Genomic DNA, 20,493 nt, shown 5'->3' with positions numbered 1-20,493 from the left:
TATGTCTACACAGCATCCCTTTCTCAGTACTGTGTCGAAAGTGCAGAGTCTGCAGTTTGCAGATGGATCTTATGGCGATCAGGAGCTTTATAAAATATCGAGGCAGTTAGATAGACATACATGCTTCATTGTTCACAGGGCTGCTTAGGGGTAGTTACCTGATTTACATATTTTATTTACCATCTGCCTGGGCAAATATATATTTGCATAGGCAGCTGTGGCCTTTGTTGTGCCCATGTGGCTGTGAGTTTGCAGGCTTTATGGGAGCAATTTAAACAGCTGTCATAAATATAAAGGGAAGGGTAAACACCTTTAAATCCCTCCTGGCCAGAGGAAAAACCCTTTCACCTGTAAAGGGTTAAGAAGCTAGGATAACCTCCCTGGCACCTGACCAAAATGACCAATGAGGAGACAAGATACTTTCAAAGCTGGAGGGGGGTGGGGAGAAACAAAGGTTCTCTCTGTCTGTATGCTGCTTTTGCCAGGAACAGAAAAGGAATGGAGTTTTAGAACTTTGTAAGTAATCTAGTTAGATATGCGTTAGATTCTGTTTTGTTTAAATGGCTGATAAAATAAGTTGTGCTGAATTGAATGTAGATTCCTGTTTTTGTGCCTTTTTGTAACTGAAGATTTTGCCTAGAGGGATTCTCTGTGTTTTGAATCTGATTATCCTGTAAGGTATTTACATCCTGATTTTACAGAGATGATTCTTTTACTTTTTTTCTTCAATTAAAATTCTTCTTTTAAGAACCTGATTGCTTTTTCATTCTTCTTAAGATCCAAGGGTTTGGGTCTGTGTTCACCTAAGCAAATTGGTGAGGATTTTTATCAAACCTTCCCCAGGAAAGGGGGTATAGGGTTTGGGGAGGATTTTGGGGGGAAAGACATTTCCAGGCGGGTTCTTTCCCTGTTATATATTTGTTAGACGCTTGGTGGTGGCAGCAATAAAGTCCAAGGGAAAAAGGAAAATAGTTTGTACCTTGGGGAAGTTTTAACCTAAGCTGGTAAAAATAAGCTTAGGGGGTTTTCACGCAGGTCCCCACGTCTGTACCCTAGAGTTCAGAGTGGGGAAGGAACCTTGACAACAGCCTGTTTGCAAATGTTCTCCAAAATGCACAGTGAGAGGTGGGGTTTTGACTGGTGAAATGAAAGGGACAGGAAGGGGCATAGATGCATTTTTTTGCATGTATTAGAATAATAGAATATCAGGGTTGGAAGGGATCTCAGGAGGTCATCTAGTCCAACCTCCTGCTCAAAGCAGGACCAAGCCCCAACTAAATCATCCCAGCCAGGGCTTTATCAAGCCTGACCTTAAAAACTTCAAAGGAAGGAGATTCCACCACTTCCCTCAGTAACGCATTCCAGTGCTTCACCACCCTCCTAGTGAAAAAGTTTTTCCTAAAATCCAATCTAAACTTCCCCCACTGCAACTTGAGACCATTACTTCTCGTTCTGTCATCTGCTACCACTGAGAACAGTCTAGATCCATCCTCTTTAGAACCCCCTTTCAGATAGTTGAAAGCAGCTATCAAATCCCCCCTCATTCTTCTCTTCCGCAGACTAAACAATCCCAGTTCCCTCAGCCTCTCCTCATAAGTCATGTGTTCCAGCGCCCTAATCATTTTTGTTGTGTTCTGCTGGACGTTTTCCAATTTTTTCACATCCTTCTTGTAGTGTGGGGCCCAAAACTGGACACAGTACTCCAGATGAGGCCTCACCAATGTCGAATAGAGGGGAAAGATCATGTCCCTCGATCTGCTGGCAATGCCTCTACTTATACATCCCAAAATGCCATTGGCCTTCTTGGCAACAAGGGCACACTGTTGACTCATATCCAGCTTCTCGTCCACTGTAACCCCTAAGTCCTTTTCTGCAGAACTGCTGCCTAGCCATTCGGTCCCTAGTCTGTAGTGGTGCATGGGATTCTTCCATCCTAAGTGCAAGACTCTGCATTTGTCCTTGTTGAACCTCATCAGATTTCTTTTGGCCCAATCCTCTAATTTGTCTAGGTCCCTCTGTATCCTAGCTCTAGCCTATCTACTTCTCCTCCCAGTTTAGTGTCATCTGGAAACTTGCTGATGGTGCAATCTATGCCATCCTCCAGATCATTTATGAAGATATTGAACAAAACCGGCCCCAGGACCGACCCTTGGGGTACTTCACTTGATATCAGCTGCCAACTAGACATGGAGCCATTGATCACTGCCCAACAATCTAGCCAGCTTTCTGCCCATTCATCCAGCCCATACTTCTTTAACTTGCTGGCAAGAATACTGTGGGAGACTGTGTCAAAAGCTTTGCTAAAGTCAAGGAATAACACATCCACTTCTTTCCCTTCATCCAAAGAGCCAGTTATCTTGTCATAGAAGGCAATTAGATTAGTCAGGCATGACTTGCCCTTGGTGAATCCATGCTGACTGTTCCTGATCACTTTCCTCTCCTCTAAGTGCTTCATAATTGATTCCTTGAGCACCTGCTCCATGATTTTTCCAGGAACTGAGGTGAGGCTGACTGGCCTATAGTTCCCCGGATCATCCTCCTTCCCTTTTTTAAAGATGGGCACTACATTAGCCTTTTTCCAGTCATCCAGCATTCTTCCAGTATTATGTTGACTGGCCCTGTGTGTCTGTCGCTAAATCTCTGCTGTCTTTATATGCTTGGTATAGTGGATGCATTAAGTCCAGAAGGCTCCATTAGTATCTCTCTACCCCTTCCCTCCACAAGCTGTAGGAATGCAAGATTAATTCTGAGCCTTGATTGTCGTCGTCTCCTCTGCAGGTTCATCAGGTGCAACACAGAATCAGGCTTGTCTGAACCTTGATGATAAGCTTTCCTTGTTAAAAGCCATTATAGTCGCTACTAGCTGAGTGTTATTTTGACTGACTGCTACAGTTCTCCTCTGCATGTAATTGAATTCATATTTATCATAAAGGAATGAAAAATAAATTGTGTGTGTGTTTCCCACCCCCCTCAGAAAACAATGCATGCCACTCACTCTTCCTTCCCTGTTATCTTCTCCTTTGCAACATATTGTAATAGAATTCATGGGAACAGAACAGCTGAAATAGATTGTGAATTGTTGACCTACCTAACAGAAAGAGAGATCTATTTCAATGCCAAGGAGGAACTGATTAATTTGTTGGCTGCTGGGGAAAGTGAAGTCTCATGTAAGATCCTTCAAAACCAAAGAGTGATGCTTGCACAATGCATCACTACAGACAGCCCCCCAACCTGAAGCAAATACTCACCAACAACCACATAGCACACAACAGAACCACTAACCCAGGAAACTATCCTTGCAACAAAGCCCGTTGCCAACTGTGCCCACATATCTATTCAGGGGACACCATCACAGGGCCTAATAACATCAGCCACACTATCAGAGGCTCGTTCACCTGCACATCCACCAATGTGGTATATGCCATCATGTGCCAACAATGCCCCTCTACCATTTACATTGGTCAAACTGGACAGTCTCTACGTAAAAGAATAAATGGACACAAATCAGACGTCAAGCATTATAACATTCATAAACCAGTCGGAGAACACTTCAATCTCTCTGGTCACGCAATCACAGACATGAAGGTCGCTATCTTACAACAAAAAAACTTCAAATCCAGACTCCAGCGAGAAACTGCTGAATTGGAATTCATTTGCAAATTGGATACTATTAATTTAGGCTTAAATAGAGATTGGGAGTGGCTAAGTCATTATGCAAGGTAGCCTATTTCCCCTTGTTTTTTCCTCCCCCCCCCCCAAGACGTTCTGGTTAAACTTGGATTTAAACTTGGAGAGTGGTCAGTTTGGATGAGCTATTGCCAGCAGGAGAATGAGTTTGTGTGTGTGTGTGTGTTCCCTGGGGGGGTGGGGTGGGGGTGAGAGCCTGGATTTGTGCTGGAAATGGCCCACCTTGATTACCATGCATATTGTAGGGAGAGTGGTCACTTTGGATGGGCTATTACCAGCAGGAGAGTAAGTTTGTGGGGGGGGGGCGGAGGGTGAGAAAAGCTGGATTTGTGCAGGAAATGGCCCAACTTGATGATCACTTTAGATAAGCTATTACCCGCAGGACAGTGTGGCGGGAAGAGGTATTGTTTCATGGTCTCTGTGTGTATATAATGTCTTCTGCAGTTTCCACGGTATGCATCCGATGAAGTGAGCTGTAGCTCACGAAAGCTCATGCTCAAATAAATTGGTTAGTCTCTAAGGTGCCACAAGTACTCCTTTTCTTTTTGCTTGCACAATGCAGGCTGACTGGGTCCCTGTTACTCCATCCTAATGCACTACATCACAGGGCTTCCAGAGATGGCAAAATATGCTTCTAAACAAATGCTAAGAGTCTGAAACTTAATGTCACAATGTGTCACTCATCAAGGTTTCCAAGTCCAAGATTTTGTAGCGCAATGAGGTACCAGCACTGGAGCTGGTCAGAACACAGATTTTTTCCATCACGTGAAAAATTTTGATTAAACAAAAATTAGTCCTGAATTGGGACAAAGACAAATTTTCAAAAATTTACATTAAATTCTGAAAAAAACTGTTGTGGATCAGTTGAAGTATTTCACTTTGATTTCAACCTTTTTTAATATTAAACAAAGTGAACTTTGAAATGAAAAGTTATTGTGAAATCATAAGAATTTTTCATTCTGAAAATGTCAAAACAGGACATTGCACCATTTCAAAACTTTTTCCATTTTTCATAAAATGAAATTTTGTGAAAATGGTATGATTTCGTGGGGGCGAGGAAAGGATGTCTTTGAAACAGCATTTTCTGACCAAAAACTGTCTTGTCTTGCTCTAGTCAGCATGTGAAAGATCTGAGTTCAAGAATCAGTAGTTTGATAAGGTGAATCTGCTTGTGAGAACCAGCTGCCCAGTATGCCACTCTAGAAGGAATCTGTTGTATTGGAGATGTTGTGGCACAGTGCTGTCAGTCCTAGTTCAAGAACCAGGGCTCAGTAAGATGGACCTGAGCGTGAGGAATGGCTATGCAATGTGACCATCAGGGCAGTGATCTGAGTTTGAGACTCAGGGGGCGCGGGATACATGCAAGAAAACTTAGTTTGTGGCTCTCTGGAGCAAAGCACCAGCATTTAGGGCTTTGAGTTGCAAACTCAAAGGCACAATGCATCAACGTAGAGTGGATCTTTTTGGCAAAAAAGATCTAGCAAGCTCATTATCTTCCGTGTTACTATTATCCTGTGATTGGTGGAGATTTTAACTCCTGCTGGAAAGACATGGAAGGATCTTCCTTTGAAGTAGATACTGTCACATTATTATCCTCCTTCAGATCTCTGTTTGAAACTCCCTTGTGTCATTATGCCTACAAAAAACTTTGGCAATGATTAGACAGTTAGTGTATTGAGACCACTTTCTGCTACACTGTCCATTGTCTCCATGTGTTCCCTGTCTTTCTCTGTCTGTATCTATCTGTTGACTCTTGTGTTACAAACACTTAGATTGTAAGCTGTTTGGGGCAGAGACTGTCTTTTTGTTCTGTGTTTGTACAGTGCCTGGCACAATGGTCCATGGCTGGGGCTCCTAGGTGCTATCACAACATAATAATTAATGGCAATGATGGTGTCACCTGTTACCACAGTGTTTAGGGAACAGAAAGAGAAATAATTTCCCTGAAACACTGAAATTCACTCTTCAATGTCTGATTGTTGAAAAGTTCTCCCTTGTAACCTCTCCATCTCTGATATCTACCTACCTTCTCTTGTGAGGAAGGTGAGTACAAGGCAGTGCTGCTGGTACCCTTCCCTAGGGACCACAAGCAGGTCAGCTCCGCACTCAGATAATTAACTCTGATAGGAGTCCCATGGCCCAGGGAGAAGCTGGGAGTGCTGTTTAATTAGATCATCATAATCTCAGCATTTTATTTAATTTTAAAAATACTGTGTTAAAAATACTGCATTGGCACCCTGACAGCAGGATTGTCTGGCTATGTAGACTCCCTCCTCAGGCCCTACGCTACCAGCACTCCCAGCTATCTTCGAGACACCACTGACTTCCTGAGGAAACTACAATCCATCGGTGATCTTCCTGATAACACCATCCTGGCCACTATGGATGTAGAAGCCCTCTACACCAACATTCCATACAAAGATAGACTACAAGCCGTCAGGAACACTATCCCCTATAATGTCACGGCAAACCTGGTGGCTGAACTTTGTGACTTTGTCCTCACCCATAACTATTTCACATTTGGGGACAATGTATACCTTCAAATCAGCGGCACTGCTCTGGGTACCTGCATGGCCCCACAGTATGCCAACATTTTTATGGCTGACTTCGAAGAATGCTTCCTCAGCTCTCGTCCCCTAATGCCCCTACTCTACTTGCACTATATTGATGACATCTTCATCATCTGGACCCATGGAAAAGAAGCCCTTGAGGAATTTCACCATGATTTCAACAATTTCCATCCCACCATCAACCTCAGCTGGGACCAATCCACACAAGAGATCCACTTCCTGGACACTACAGTGCTAATAAGCGATGGTCACATAAACACCACCCTATACCGGAAACCTACTGACCGCTATTCCTACCTACATGCCTCCAGCTTTCATCCAGACCACACCACATGATCCATTGTCTACAGCCAAGCTCTACAATACAACCACATTTGCTCCAACCCCTCAGACAGAGACAAACACCTACAAGATCTCTATCGAGCATTCTTACAACTACAAAACCCACCTGCGGAAGTGAAGAAACAGATTGACAGAGCCAGAAGAGTACCCAGAATTCACCTACTACAGGACAGGCCCAACAAAGAAAATAACAGAACGCCACTAGCCGTCACCTTCAGCCCCTAACTAAAACCTCTCCCAACGCATCATCAAGGATCTACAACCTATCCTGAAGGACGACCCATCACTCTCACAAATCTTGGGAGACAGGCCAGTCCTTGCCTACAGACAGCCCCCCAACCTGAAGCAAATACTCACCAGCAACCACACAACAGAACCACTAACCCAGGAACCTATCTTTGCAACAAAGCCCGTTGCCAACTGTGCCCCGTATCTATTCAGGGGACACCATCATAGCGCCTAATCATATCAGCCACACTATCAGAGGCTCTTTCACCTGCACATCTACCAATGTGATATGTGCCACCAATGCCCCTCTGCCATGTACATTGGTCAAACTGGACAGTCTCTACGTAAAAGAATAAATGGACACAAATCAGATGTCAAGAATGATAACATTCATAAACCAGTCGGAGAACGCTTCAATCTCTCTGATCACTCGATTTCTGATCTAAAAGTGACTATTTTTCAACAAAAAAACTTCGAAAACAGACTCCAACAAGAGACTGCTGAATTGGAATTAATTTCCAAATTGGATACAATTAACTTAGGCTTGAATAGAGACTGGGAGTGGTTGAGTCATTATACAAAGTAAAACTATTTCCCCTTGTTTATTCCCCCCCCCCCCCCCCCCGTTCCTCAGACGTTCTTGTTAACTCCTGGAAATGTGCTGGAAATGGCCCACCTTGATTATCACTTCAAAAGGTTTTCTCTCCCCCCACCCCACTCTCCTGCTGGTAATAGCTCATCTTAAGTGATCGCTCTCCTTACAATGTGTATGGTAAACATCCATTTTTGCATGGTCTGTGTGTATATAAATCTCCTCACTGTATTTTCCACTTTATGCATCCGATGAAGTGAGCTGTAGCTCATGAAAGCTTATGCTCAAATAAATTGGTTAGTCTCTAAGGTGCCACATGTCCTCCTTTTCTGTTTGGAGGAATAGTGCATCCAAACCCAGAGCAGGGAAATTTGATGCACAGGATGCTAGCCCTATCAACCGTTTTATAATGATTCCTAAATGAAAACTCTATTTTGCTGAATATTCCTTGAGGTATCAAGCTTTCAGCTCTTCTATGAGCTTATATTTCCTGTGCACCAGCAGAGTAATGGCTCCTGTGGGCTGGTATCCCATCTGCAGAAGTGATTTATGCCAAGTGGGAACATAGGAATCACCACCCCCGATCTGACTATTGGTCTATCTAGGGCAGTGTGCCATATATGACAGCAACCACTGCCACGTGCTTCAGAAGAAGGTGCAAGAAACCCCCTTAGTGGACATTTATAGAATAACCTGCCCATAGGGGAAGTTTCTATGTAATCCCTATCAATTAGAGATTAGGAAGATAGTGTTGCCTAGTTTCCAGAGCATTGGATTGGGACTCACGGGAGTTGGGTTCTGTTCCCAGCTCTGCCACTAACATGCGGTAACTTAGGCAACTCAGTTCACTGCTCTGTGCCTCAGTTTCCCCATCTGTAAAATGTGGAATAATACTACTGACTTTAGCTGTTCATCAGTGGATCTCTAAGATGTATGTATTACTAGTTTTTATGCCCTGAAGCATGATGGTCTGATATCCCTTCTTATTTGTTTTAAAACCCTATTTAATGTAGCTCTGGATGTTCCCATTGTCCATATAAATGTCTAATTCTTTTTTGGTTAATAATTCTGCTACGCTCTTGGCCTCAATGATATCTACTGGAAGGGAGTCCCACAGGACAATCAGGCATTCTTTGAATTGGTATTTCCTTGTATTTGTTTTAAATTCACTTCCTTTCAATATCTGTAACTTATTCCCCTTTTCTTGTATTATGGAAAGTGGTAAGGAGAGTTCTTAATTTATTTTCTTTGTACTATTTGTTGTACCTCTGTCACATCCTGTCTTGATTCTGTCCTCCCTAGACTAAACAGATATGCCTGTACAGCACCTAACATAACATGGCGGGGACTACCATAATACCAATAATAAATTATAATGATACCCAGCTTTTTATACAGTGCTTTTCACACACAGAGCTCAAAGCACTTTACAAAGGAGGTCAATAGCATTTATTTCTGGAAGGGGAAACTGAGACAAAGAGGCAACATGATTTGCCCAAGGTTATGACACGGGCCGGAGGCACAGCAAGGACTAAAATCTAGGTCTCCTCAGTCCGGGAGCAGTGCTTTAGCTATTACGCCACACTGTCCCAATCCTTTCTTTAGCTCTTCATATAAAAGTTTTTCAGTGTCGCTAATCATTACTCTTGCCCATCTCTGAAACAGAGATTTTTCCTGTATCCGTCTGTGAGGACTGGTGTGTGTGTTGCCTTCCTGTTCCCTGGACTCTGTGTGTACACACATGCATGCAGCTACTCAGAGCTTGCTGCAACACCTCTGCTATTTGATCCTTTATGCTCTTTTGTTTAGCCTATTGCTGCTCTAACCAGCTCCTGGCTATTGCCTGCTTTGATTGACAACCTACCTGCGTGTCTTGCCTCATTCTTTTGTGTGTTTTGGGATTGCTGTTCTGGGGTCCATCAGAGCATAACACCATTTTGAGATAGGGTGATCATCAGTGAATGCAGTTTTCCCAGTGAGGACATGCGATCAGTTTACACAATGGCAGTACAATACTTTGTGTTGTTTTCATTCACATTCTTTATGCATCCTAACATTTTGTTTGCTTTTTTTGATTCCCACTGAGCAGAGATTTTCTCTGAGGTGCCTGCAATGACACCCCATTCTTTTCCCTGAATGGTTACAGGTAGTTGTAATTTTAAATGCAGCAGTAAAGCTGGTCAACATTTTTTTTCAAACTAGAAAGAAATACTAGGGAAGCGTGCTCAGATACATTGCTCCTAGTTTAGATAGGTGTTAAAGGGGGAAATCACATTTTCATTGTGATTTCCCCACCGCTCCCTCTTTTCTTTCAACCACCTCAGACTAGCAGTGTTTCTGGGTAGCTCAAACTATTCTTTCCAGTGTGTTTCACACCCTTTTGTCAATGCTGAATTTCATCAGCCGTCATGCTGCCCATTCACCTAGCTTCATTTGGTCCTGCTGTAGTTTCTTGCTGTGTTTTCTAGAGTTTACTAACAAACCTACGAAGCCTTGTGTCATTTACTGTATAGTTGGGAAAAGCCTGGTGGCGAAGCTGCATCTCAAGTTTGATGGACAGTGCTGTGGAAGGTGACCCCCAGGGCTGCCTGTCACGCGCATTGATGTACAAGAGCCAGGCTTGCTACGGAGATCCGGCAATGACTGTCACCAGCAACACACACAGAGCCCTGTGCCCTGGAGTGCAGTGAATGGCAAAGCAAGGTCCCTCGGAGGAGGCAGGCCTGGTGGGAGTGCAGCACATTCTGTTAATTGACATGTTTAAGAAGGGACATTTTCGTGACCCCACTGTATGTGGCAAGCATGTCTGCGTGTGGGAGAGCAACAATCAAAAGAAAGAAGTGAGCTTGAGGGCAGGTTGGCCAGGCCTCCAGTGGCTGGCTTGATTAGATTTGATTGACAGGAGTAGGGGTGGACATGGAAAACAGCAGCTTCATTTGAGAAAGGGCTCTGGTTTATAAAGGATGCCTTGCCTTCCTAGCCATTCCATGTCACACTAGCACAGCCATGGTGCAGGGCCCAGTCCTGCCATCCTTACCCTGGCAACTGTCCCACTCAGTTGGAGCTGTCTGTAATAATTTATGACTAATGCATCTTGACCAGACCGTTGTGCTGTTTACTGTGTTCAGATATTGTGTTGATTCACTTGTGGATTTGGCAGGAAATGCGCCCTGGAAGGAGGCCGGGGGTTGGTAGTTCCTGATATTCACATCTCCTGACAAACACTTCAAGGGATACAGGACAATGCAGAACAATTCACTTAAATGCCCTGACTCTGTTCCTTGGCTGGGCCTGCCAGACAGCTTTCCCCTAGGAGGGACTCGGGGCCCGTGAAAGGAAGAGAGTAAAAAATACCTCAGGAAGGTTTAAAGTTGCACACGTTCTCTTGAGAAGAGGTACAGATGGCTAAGAAAGAGAAACAGCCCCCCTTCAGCAGTTAGGGGTGTCTTGAGGAAGCTTTAACCTGCCTAAGTCTCCATTTCAGGATAGTCAGACTCTAGGCGAGACAAGCATGCGTGGTTGGCATTTTGTTGGTTTGAAAACCTGTTCTCTTCTGCTTTGCTCTTGTTATTGTTAAGATTAGACAACACTTTGTTTTAAGGAGCCATTTTGGCTCACTGTAATCACCACTGGCCTCCCAAGGGAAGAGTCACAGGCAGCCAGTCTAGTCAGACCTGCGAAATAAGTGCAGTTGGTACAGGGTACTGTAAACTGGGGAAGAAGTATGGGATTCCACCCCAGAGAGATAAGGGGTCAGGGCCTAAAACCTGCAGGTGGTGCACTCAGAGAGAGACCAAGGAAGGGTCAAAGTGCAGTTAGCCCTGAACCATGTAAAACCTGAAGGATTTGGGCCATATTCCTCTACCCATGTCAGATCTCTAGCTAATAGATTATGCAATAGAATAGTGATTTTGTACAGCACACAATACAGTATCATCTTTGTATAATTTATACCAAATATTGCATGGTGTCATGATAACCATCACCTAACCTCCTCTTTCTCAGACCATAGTTTACAGTCCAAATCACTAAATGGGGGGGGTCAAACACTCAGTGGGTGTAAATCAGTGTAACCCCATTGAAGTCAATGACACTATGGTATTTTGCACAACATGAGCATCTGGTTCCACAGACATTATACTGCTTATGTGGAGAGATCACTAAACTTCAACTGTACTGGTATCACCGTGGTTTCCCTAGGAATCAGGCACTTCAGATAGGAGCAAAAGAAAAAGCAAACAGAGGTGGTGACTCAGCTGGGAATAGAATGCGATGTCCCAGCCCCCTGCCTCCAAATCACAGATTAGAGTGGAGAACTTTGACCATAAGTCACTATTTGCTCTCCCTTGCAAAGGGTTACTTCCTTTTGGGCTTTGCTGTACTCAGAAGCGGATATACGCATGCCACCCAGTAGAGCAATCAGGAGGTAGAAAATTGAACAGTAAGGTTACTGGCCTGAACACACAGTATAGAAATTCTTCCCTCAGTTCCTTAGAAACTCAAACAAATAGTCATCCTGCTGAAGTGTAGTACCCTTGAAGAACTAAATGAGCACTTATTCGCAGATGCTTAAACTGATTGCATCCCTGATCCCCCTGGTCAGCCCATGAATACCACTTCCCCTCACCTGATTCGCTTAATCACCACAGCCAATCAGCGCTATTGAACAGAGGAACAAAACATTCCAAAGCGCAATCATTCTCCAAGCTGTCGCACTGTCAGCACTTACCTCTGCATGGACAGCAGAATTACCGAATGTTAAGATGCAGGGTGTTTCTGTAATTGAAAGGTGCAGTTGTGTGTGTGTGCGTGTGTGTGTGTGGATATATATAAATGAAATGAAAAGGGAGAGTAAGTGTTGCAGGCAGGTTGCATCAGACTAGGGAAATGTGCACTCAACTAGAATTTGCACATATTTGAATGTGCATAAAAGTTTAGTCCGTTTTGCACAGATTGAAAGATAATGTGACTTGCAGAGCTCCTGAAAAATATTTGAAAAAGACCATGAATTAGACTGTTAGCACCTGGAATCACACTAGTACTAGCATATTGTTCGAGCTATATACCATGGAGAGAGCTAGTGTTCTTATATAAACTCTATCAATGTGTATGACAGATTCAGAGAATTAAGGGTTAATTGTTATCACTATACTTTTTTTTTGGAAAATTGATTTTCCTTGTTGGGATTATTGTGATTCTGACCTTTATAAGATTATATCTGCATACCTAGTTCATCTGTAGTTGACCATTTATATTCATGGGGTTTGATTGGTCTTCTAATTCATCTGATACACTTTCTACTTTCTAATTGGATGACTGAAACATCTCAACAGGAGACTAATGAATAAAAATAGTGACTAATGAAAACTCACTCTCCGCTACCAATTTCTGGACAAATGATCATTTGTACTAAAATTCCTGATATTTTGAGGATGTGCAAATATTTTCATGAACGTCCTGCACCTGTCCAAACAAAGCACAATATGGCCCACCCGCACTGCACCCCCAGCTAAGACACTATGGACACTATGTATAAATTCATGGGAAGCATGAAGTGTGCTCTATTCTGGGTGGCAGAAAGTCTCAGTCTCCTTTGTTTCCTTATTCTTAAATGCTCAGAGTAAAAAAAAAAAAAAATAGGAGAATTGGCAAGTCTGAAGAAGGGCTTACGCATGATGCTCATCATGCTAACTAAATGTTTAACGAAACGTTCCCCATTCTCATTTTACTCTGGTTCCTGAGCATGAGTGACTTGGCTATGTTGTAGCACTCCCATTAATACAGGATCAGGTTCTTTTTAGCTCTGTCCTGCTCATCTCTTCCCTTAAAGTTACAACACTCCAAACCTGATCTCCACAGAATCAAAACCTCTTAGACACACGTCTTTATGTTCTAAGGCTGTCAATACAGGACCTTTCCATGAAAACTAACTGGACTTTAAGAAAATATAGCAGGAGAGGGAAGTCACCCATTAGCACTGAGATATGCATACAATTCCTGTTGCTGCTCTCTGCTGAATTGCTTTTCTTAAATCTTTGGTTTTTGACCCACTGCACACTATGAGGCTGCCGGTACAGCTAATGCTCTGTTGTGATTCATCACTCATGAGTCTAGATCCTAATTATAATCCTGTCTCATATATGCTACTAGCCTATAATTTTAATCCCAAGCACTTGTGTGTGTAATGAGGTGATACTTTACTGCTTGCATCCTGTTGCAAGGCTGTGATTTGCTGATCTATCCTCTCTTACAACATGTTGAAAATATCAAATCAAATGGGAATAAAAATAAAACACCAGCAAACTTTGGCCCTTTAAATCGGGGACATAAAAAGTGTTGTCATGACTTTAAAGCTTGCCTGGAAAATACTCCAATTAAAATATAAAGAAAAGGTAACTTTCGGAGTCCAGACTTTCCTTCTTTGTGATGGTCACATCGCATATTCTTGGTATCCACTGGCCCAGAGGAGTTGCTGCAAGTAGGATCATATCAGAGTCATTTCTGCCTTTGACTTATCAAGACAGAATATCAACACACATGCACACACACGCAGACACTTTTTAGTGTCTGGATGCCCTTCCCTGAGGATTGTTAGCAGACAGTTTGTTGTCCTACATCTGTGACTCCTGGGCTGAAATGCCAGCCTCCATTGAGACTCAAACTTAGTGACTTAGGGTGTCTGGTGCTGACTTGGATGTCTTTTGCAAGGCTCCACAGATAATCCTTATAGTACAGATTTAGCTCACTGTGGGTTGTTTTCACTTTCAGGCAATGTGAATTCCTCAGCAGCAGGAATGATGCTCCTTGTGACCGCAAATGCTGAATACTCCAGGGGACATATTGGCAATGGACAGAGAGGAAAAGGTGGGAGACTCCAGAAAATGTGGCCTCACTGACATGACAGACAAGTGGGGCATGCCCAAAATGAGGAATGGAGAGAGAGAGGGAAATTCCAAGGAAAAATTTGGGATATTTCAGGCATCTTTCCAGGATGCAGTTTTAGACAGTCTGGAAAAGAGGATGTTACCAGGGAGAGAGTGTGCTAGAGCGGAGAAAAGAGGGGCAACTGGCAGTCCAGTTTAGCATGAGTCAGCAGGGCCTAGTGGACTCAGGACTAGGAGCCAGGAACTCCTAAGTTCTAATGTAAGTGCTGCTCATAACTGCTAGAGGGCCTAAGGAAAAAATATCATATAACCCACTCTGCATCTCAGATACCCCATGGGAGTAGTAGCCCAGGGGCCTGTGAGGCTTCTTTAGATGGTATGTGCTAAATGCTGAATATGATTCTTGATCAAAAGTGAGGCAGAATCAAAGAGTGGGCAGGCAGCAAACAGTAAAAAACCCTTGAGAATCACTGACTGGTGAAGGGATAAAGAAGAAACTTCCTCTTCTAGAAGAATGACACTTGAGGAGGAGGAGAACAGGGAGCACTGAGCTGGAAACGATAGATGTTGTTTAAAAATGTCAACAAAAATGTATCTTTTTGGTGCTTTTTTCCTTTTAATTCTGGAAGGCAGTTTAGTGAGGATTATCTTTCCTTTTTTTGCAAATGAACATTCGATGAGCCCATTGTATAGACTGAAGTTCCCTTTTTTGGGGAAGTTACTCAGGAAATATTGCAATGGTCAGTATGAGCCACTGAAAAACAGGCTGGGTAAATCAGTGGGACTACGCTGTAGGGAATATGCCAGTGTTGGCAGGAAAATTGACAAAATGAACCTAGTGGGAGTAAATATGCAAAGGGCATCTGAAAATGTCCCGGCATATGTGGTAAATGCTTTTAGTTGCATTCACAAGTGCTCATTACAGAACCCATTTCTACCTCTGATCTCTATGATTCTTTGATTGTAACCCAGGTGTCCTTTCCTTCCCATTCAGTAATTCTTCTTGTGCCCTCTTTCTTCCCCCATATTAAGACCTGGTCCATTCAGGCAACTCCTATATTTCTAATTGAATCTACATTGATACTGGAACATGGAACTCCTGTCTCAAGCAGCTTCCCCTGCTTTATGCTGAAAAGCTACATTTCCCCAGAGCAAAGGAGAATTTTGATTGTGTGTGTGAGATGTTGCACGCCATAATGTTTTATGGAAATATGCTTATGAGTGTAAATATGACATAACTGGAATATGTTTTATGCTAGATATGCCATGCAGCATATCTTTGCAACAGTTATGTTCTTCTGCAGGATACTGGGCTGGATGGACCTTTGGTCTGACCCAGTATGGCCATTCTTATGTTCTTATGATGCTCCAGGTGTCCCTGAAGCAATTTATAAAAGACACCTCAAGGAAAATAAGAATCAGAGAGGGTTAAAGGGTCAAATTTTCAGAAGCACCAAGGTCCTGTTTTCAGAACAAAGTAGGCCCAAATCCTAAATGTATTTAGATGTCTAACTCTCATTGAAACCTTTTGAGGATATGGGTCCTAGAGCCAGACTTTTAAAGGTATTTAGGCATTGACTAGGATTTTGCCAGGGTGCCTAACTCCCATTGATTTCAATGGCAATTAGGTGCTTTTACAAATCCCCTTAGGCACCTGTCTGCATCTTCAGGTGCCTAAATACATTTGAAAATCTGGCCCTTTGTCACTTTTGAAAATGTTACCCAACAGGTCTTCTACAGAGAGATTTTAACAAATCTTTTCCTTTATGAAATCCTCTGGATATGAGAATTAGTACACTCATTTGCACCCTCACTTCCACTGGCACAGTATGACTGAATGGAATTCCACTAGAGGAACTGAGGGTGGAATTAGGCCCCCTTACTATGTTCATAAGTATATTAGATTCATTGCCCTGCAACAAAAATAACCAGAGCACTGGAAAATGCATGGTAAGGCTGGCTAGTTCCCCTCTCACTTCTGTAAGTGCCCATGTATCCTCTGCTGAAATGGGATTTCATAACTTTTTATAACCCTGCTTCCCAATGAAGCCCATAAAAGAACCTTATGTGCCCTACAGTAGGAGCATCAGGGCCGGCTCTAGGTTTTTTGATGCCCCAAGCTCCGAGAGCGCAACTGCCCAAGCCCAAAAAAAAAAGGAGGGAGGGGGGTGACCGGAATGCCGCCCGTGGCATTGTGCCGCCCCAAGCACGTGCTGGCTTTGCTGGTGCCTAGAGCCGGTCCTGAGGAGCATAGTAGAGGGGCTCTTTTTCCTCTTTCTCCAGGAGTGGAGGAACACTGCTATGACAATAAGCTGAATTAACAAGAGCTCTTGACTATTTTTGCAATCCAGATAGGCCCTATACTTAAAGAAGAAAATAATGTATTTAATACATAATAAATTAACTGATTCCTCCCGTACCTGGGGAACTAAATATAGACATTCTAATGTCCTGGGGACCTCTCATCTGGACTTCTTACCGGAGACTGGCCCCTAGAAAATCCATGCTGGGACATGACTTTGGGACTGTGGCACCAACTCAGATATTGCAAAAACGGGGGAGGGGAAGGGGCAGTCCCTGCCCCCAACACCCCTCATTGGTGCTCCTGATTTGGTTGTTCAGCCAATGTTGTGTAAATACTCATGATCTGACATGTAAAACTCTCACAGCTATGTACTTAACCCCTGAGCCTCAGTGTCCTGATTGAAGCAGCCTTCAGTAACCAGCAACCCAAACACATGAAAATTAGGTGCCTGAAGGTCTCCTGTTTACAATCTATACAAGACCAAGGTCCAGATAAAAATGGAAGGCTTTCCCTTTAGCTCATTCAGTAGCACTTTCCCATGAAGGCCCTTGTCTAAAACCCAGGTACATGGGTCAGAGACTCACACACACACTGAGACCCGTCCAGAAATGGGAATTCCATTAATTGGTTAAGTCCTCTTTGGTGTCAGGCCACTGACAAATGCATGCTAGAAATACTTGCCTTTGCAAGTCACTTGGTCTGCTTCTCCCAAGAGAGAACAGAATAATTCATTTGGTGCTTTCTTTGTGCTTTGAAGGCTACAGAGAGAGATCAAAGACCCATGAAGAGGCTGCCAGAGAGGTTGTTCCAACACTCCATGCAGGTTCTAATATCCTGGCACCAGCATGGCACGCATTAATGTTATTTATAGCACTCCACCTATACTTCTAGAAGTGGTAGTAATTAGCAGATGGAATTAGCCAACTGCTCTCAACAGCATAATTATAAATAATTTCCTAATGCTTCACTTGCTGACTAGTGTGTTTCTCCTGGAAACACAAAAGATGAGATAATAATAATCTGGCAGTTTCCAGAAAAATGGCAAACGTTAATTATGTGTGATTATGAAGCAATCTTAAAATTTAAGTCACTGGCATTTCTAGTCAGAGGCAGTTCTTAGGACTTTGCACTTTCTCACCTCCAGCGTATTATTTCTTTTTTTCTTATTTCAAATCTGCTTTGTCTCTTGCCGACAGAACTGGTTGCAACCGCTGCTTTGCATCCAGAACTGATGGGCCAGTTTTTTAAAACAAGATTGCCACACAACTGAGCATGCAAAGAGACCTGTGCAATTTCAAGCCTATTTTGCATGTGAAGTTACCATGGTTGGATGTGTGAAATGGTAAGTTGTGTATGTAGTTACCCACCTTTTTTAAGGATCTGGCTCCATTTCTCATCAGACAGCAGAATGCTTAGACACAATGAAGATGGGTGTTGCATAAGTACATAGGTAGCAAGGTAAGTAGTCAGATGGGGGATGTCAAGGAGTGAATCTCTCAAGCATGCCCACTTGTGGCCTCGTATGACCCTGCAGGTGCATTGCACTCAACACCCACGTCAGGTTCTAGGGAACAATTACCCAGATCAGATTAATTAAAAACAAACAAACAAAACAAAATTAAACAAAATTACCCCTTTGCCAGGTCTAGTTTTATTTACTCATTCTATGGAAGTAACTCACTTATTTAGCCACTCAAGGTCACACACACTCTGGATCCATGTAAGAGTCTTGGTTAGTTTGTTCAGGAAGCCCCAGCTCTCCTCCTAGAGCTGGGTTGTACTTTGGACAATCCCTCTGTCCCTCTCTTTAAGACAGGAGCCTCCTAGCTCTCTGTCTTGGAGCCGGGTTGTACTTTAGGCCAGCTGTAGAAGCAGCTTCTCCCCCAGCCAGCCCTTTTCCCAATCAGTCCTTCCACCCTCAGGCTGGGACGGGTCAGCAAGCAAACTTCCCCTGCTATTGTCTTCTTCCTGCTAACACAGGGCCTTCCTAGTGTCAGCAGGTACCTATCCTGCTATGAGGGAGGAGGCTGCATTTATTTTGGTCCCCTTCTCCCAACTCATCCCCAGCTAGTTGAGGGGAGAAGGGAGCTTTGCCCCAGCCTCTCTGAAAACACTTTGCGTTATATGGATAAAAAGCACCACATATGTGACAAAGTGTTGGTGGTGTTTTATTCCCCATAGCCATTCCTGACCATTGGAATAGAATGCCATTGTCATGTATGATTACATAGCAGGCCAGATTTTCCAAACCTTTACACCATGTGTATGCTTAATTACCTATTTTCATGCCCAGTTGAATCAGTTGTGCACCCAACAGTTTTAAAAATCTGAATATCCATGTGAATCTTGTTTCCTTTTCCCAACCTTCTTGCAATCCTGGATTTAGCTCCCTTGGATGTTTTATTACCTTATCAAATAGCAGCTCAGACCCTTAAAGATATTTCAGCACCTGACTTCCGTTGTTTTCGATGTGATTTTGACGCCTAAATATCTTTTGAAGATTTAAGGGCACATGTGCATCTTTTGGTGCCTAAGTATCTTTGAAAACTTGGGCTGAGGGGCCAAATTCCATCACACTGACATTGAGTAGTGCCTCACTTTATGAGTAGCCACACTGACTTCCAAGGGCCCACATGTGGAGTAAGGCATTACTCACCAGGAATAAAGGCAACAGAACCTATCCCTAAATAGCTGAGATTTTTAGTTTTAAAGTCCTACTCTTATAACTTTAAATTCACATATTGAAAAAAATCCTTAACTTTATACTAGGTGACATATGATAGAATTGTGCCGTCCCCTTTTTATGCGCACACTGATGTTATAGGATAGGAGAAATGTGCTCTTTATGCAATATTGGAGGATATTATAATGGCCCTTTGGCTGATTCACAGAGCAATGCTTTATACAGGTATGTTGCCTTGTGTTTCATATAGGTTTAGAGGTACCTATATGACTAATGCTGTCATTTCGCCCTCCTCTGACCTTTGAATCAATACAGAAATCTCTTACTTCAGCCCAGATCCTCTTATGAATCAGTCCCTGGTTAAAAGACTGGAAACAAATGGTATTAAAAATAGTCAGTTTTCACAGTGGAGAGAGATAAATAGCCAAGGATCTGTACGGGGACCTCTGCTGTTCAACATATTAAAAAATGATCTGGAAAAGGGGGTAAACAATGAGGTGGCAAAGTTTGTAGATTATACAAAATTACTCAAAGATTAATTAAGCCCAAAGATGACTGCAAATTGTTACAAAGGAATCTCAAAAAACAAGGTGACTGGGCAAGAAACTGGCAGATGAAATTCAGTTTTGATAATTTCAAAGTAATGCACATTGAAAAACTTAATCCCAAATATACATACAAAATAATGGGGTAGAGCTGTTACCACTGAAGAAAGAGATCTTGGAGTCATTGTGGATAGTTTTCTGAAAACATCTGCTCAGTGTGCAGTGGCAGTCAAAAAAGTGAAGAGAATGTTAGGAACCATTAAGAAAGAGAGAGATAGTAGGACCAAAAATATCTTAATGCCACACTATAGATCCATGGTATACCCACACGTTGAATACTGCGCGCAGTTCTGGTCACCCCATCTCAAAAAAAAAAAAGAATTGGAGGTCTATAAAATCATGACTGGTGTGGAGAAAGTGAATAAGGAAATGTTATTTATTCCTTCACATAACACAAGAATCAGGGGTCACCCAATGAAATTAACAGGCAGCCGCTTTAAAACAAAAGGAAATACTTCTTCACACAATGCACAGTCAACCTGTGGAACTTGTTGCCAGGGTATATCGTAAAGGCTAAAGAGTATAACTGGGTTCAAAAAAGAATTTGATAAATTGAAACTGATGGGTCCATCAATGGCTATTAGAAAGATGGTCAGG

General features: G+C 42.8%; 1 long non-coding RNA gene across 2 annotated transcripts in view; it reads left to right on the top strand.

The window, feature by feature from the left end:
• Positions 1 to 442: 442 nt before the first annotated feature.
• LOC311529664 overlaps positions 443 to 20,493 on the top strand; it is a 31,282-nt gene continuing 11,231 nt past the window's right edge. The window contains exons 1-3 of one of the 2 annotated variants that reach the window (XR_014713855.1): positions 443 to 516; positions 14,188 to 14,283; positions 17,805 to 17,950. This is a non-coding gene — a long non-coding RNA (uncharacterized lncRNA). The remainder of the gene's footprint in view (positions 517 to 14,187; positions 14,284 to 17,804; positions 17,951 to 20,493) is intronic. The other variant, XR_014713854.1, reaches the window with a different exon arrangement.

The sequence above is a fragment of the Lepidochelys olivacea genome (assembly GCF_965140295.1).
Source record: "Lepidochelys olivacea isolate rLepOli2 genome assembly, chromosome: 13".
NCBI lineage: Eukaryota > Metazoa > Chordata > Testudines > Cheloniidae > Lepidochelys > Lepidochelys olivacea.
The sequence above is the reverse complement of the archived record's forward strand: the minus strand, read 5'-3'. Positions and strand labels throughout refer to the sequence as shown.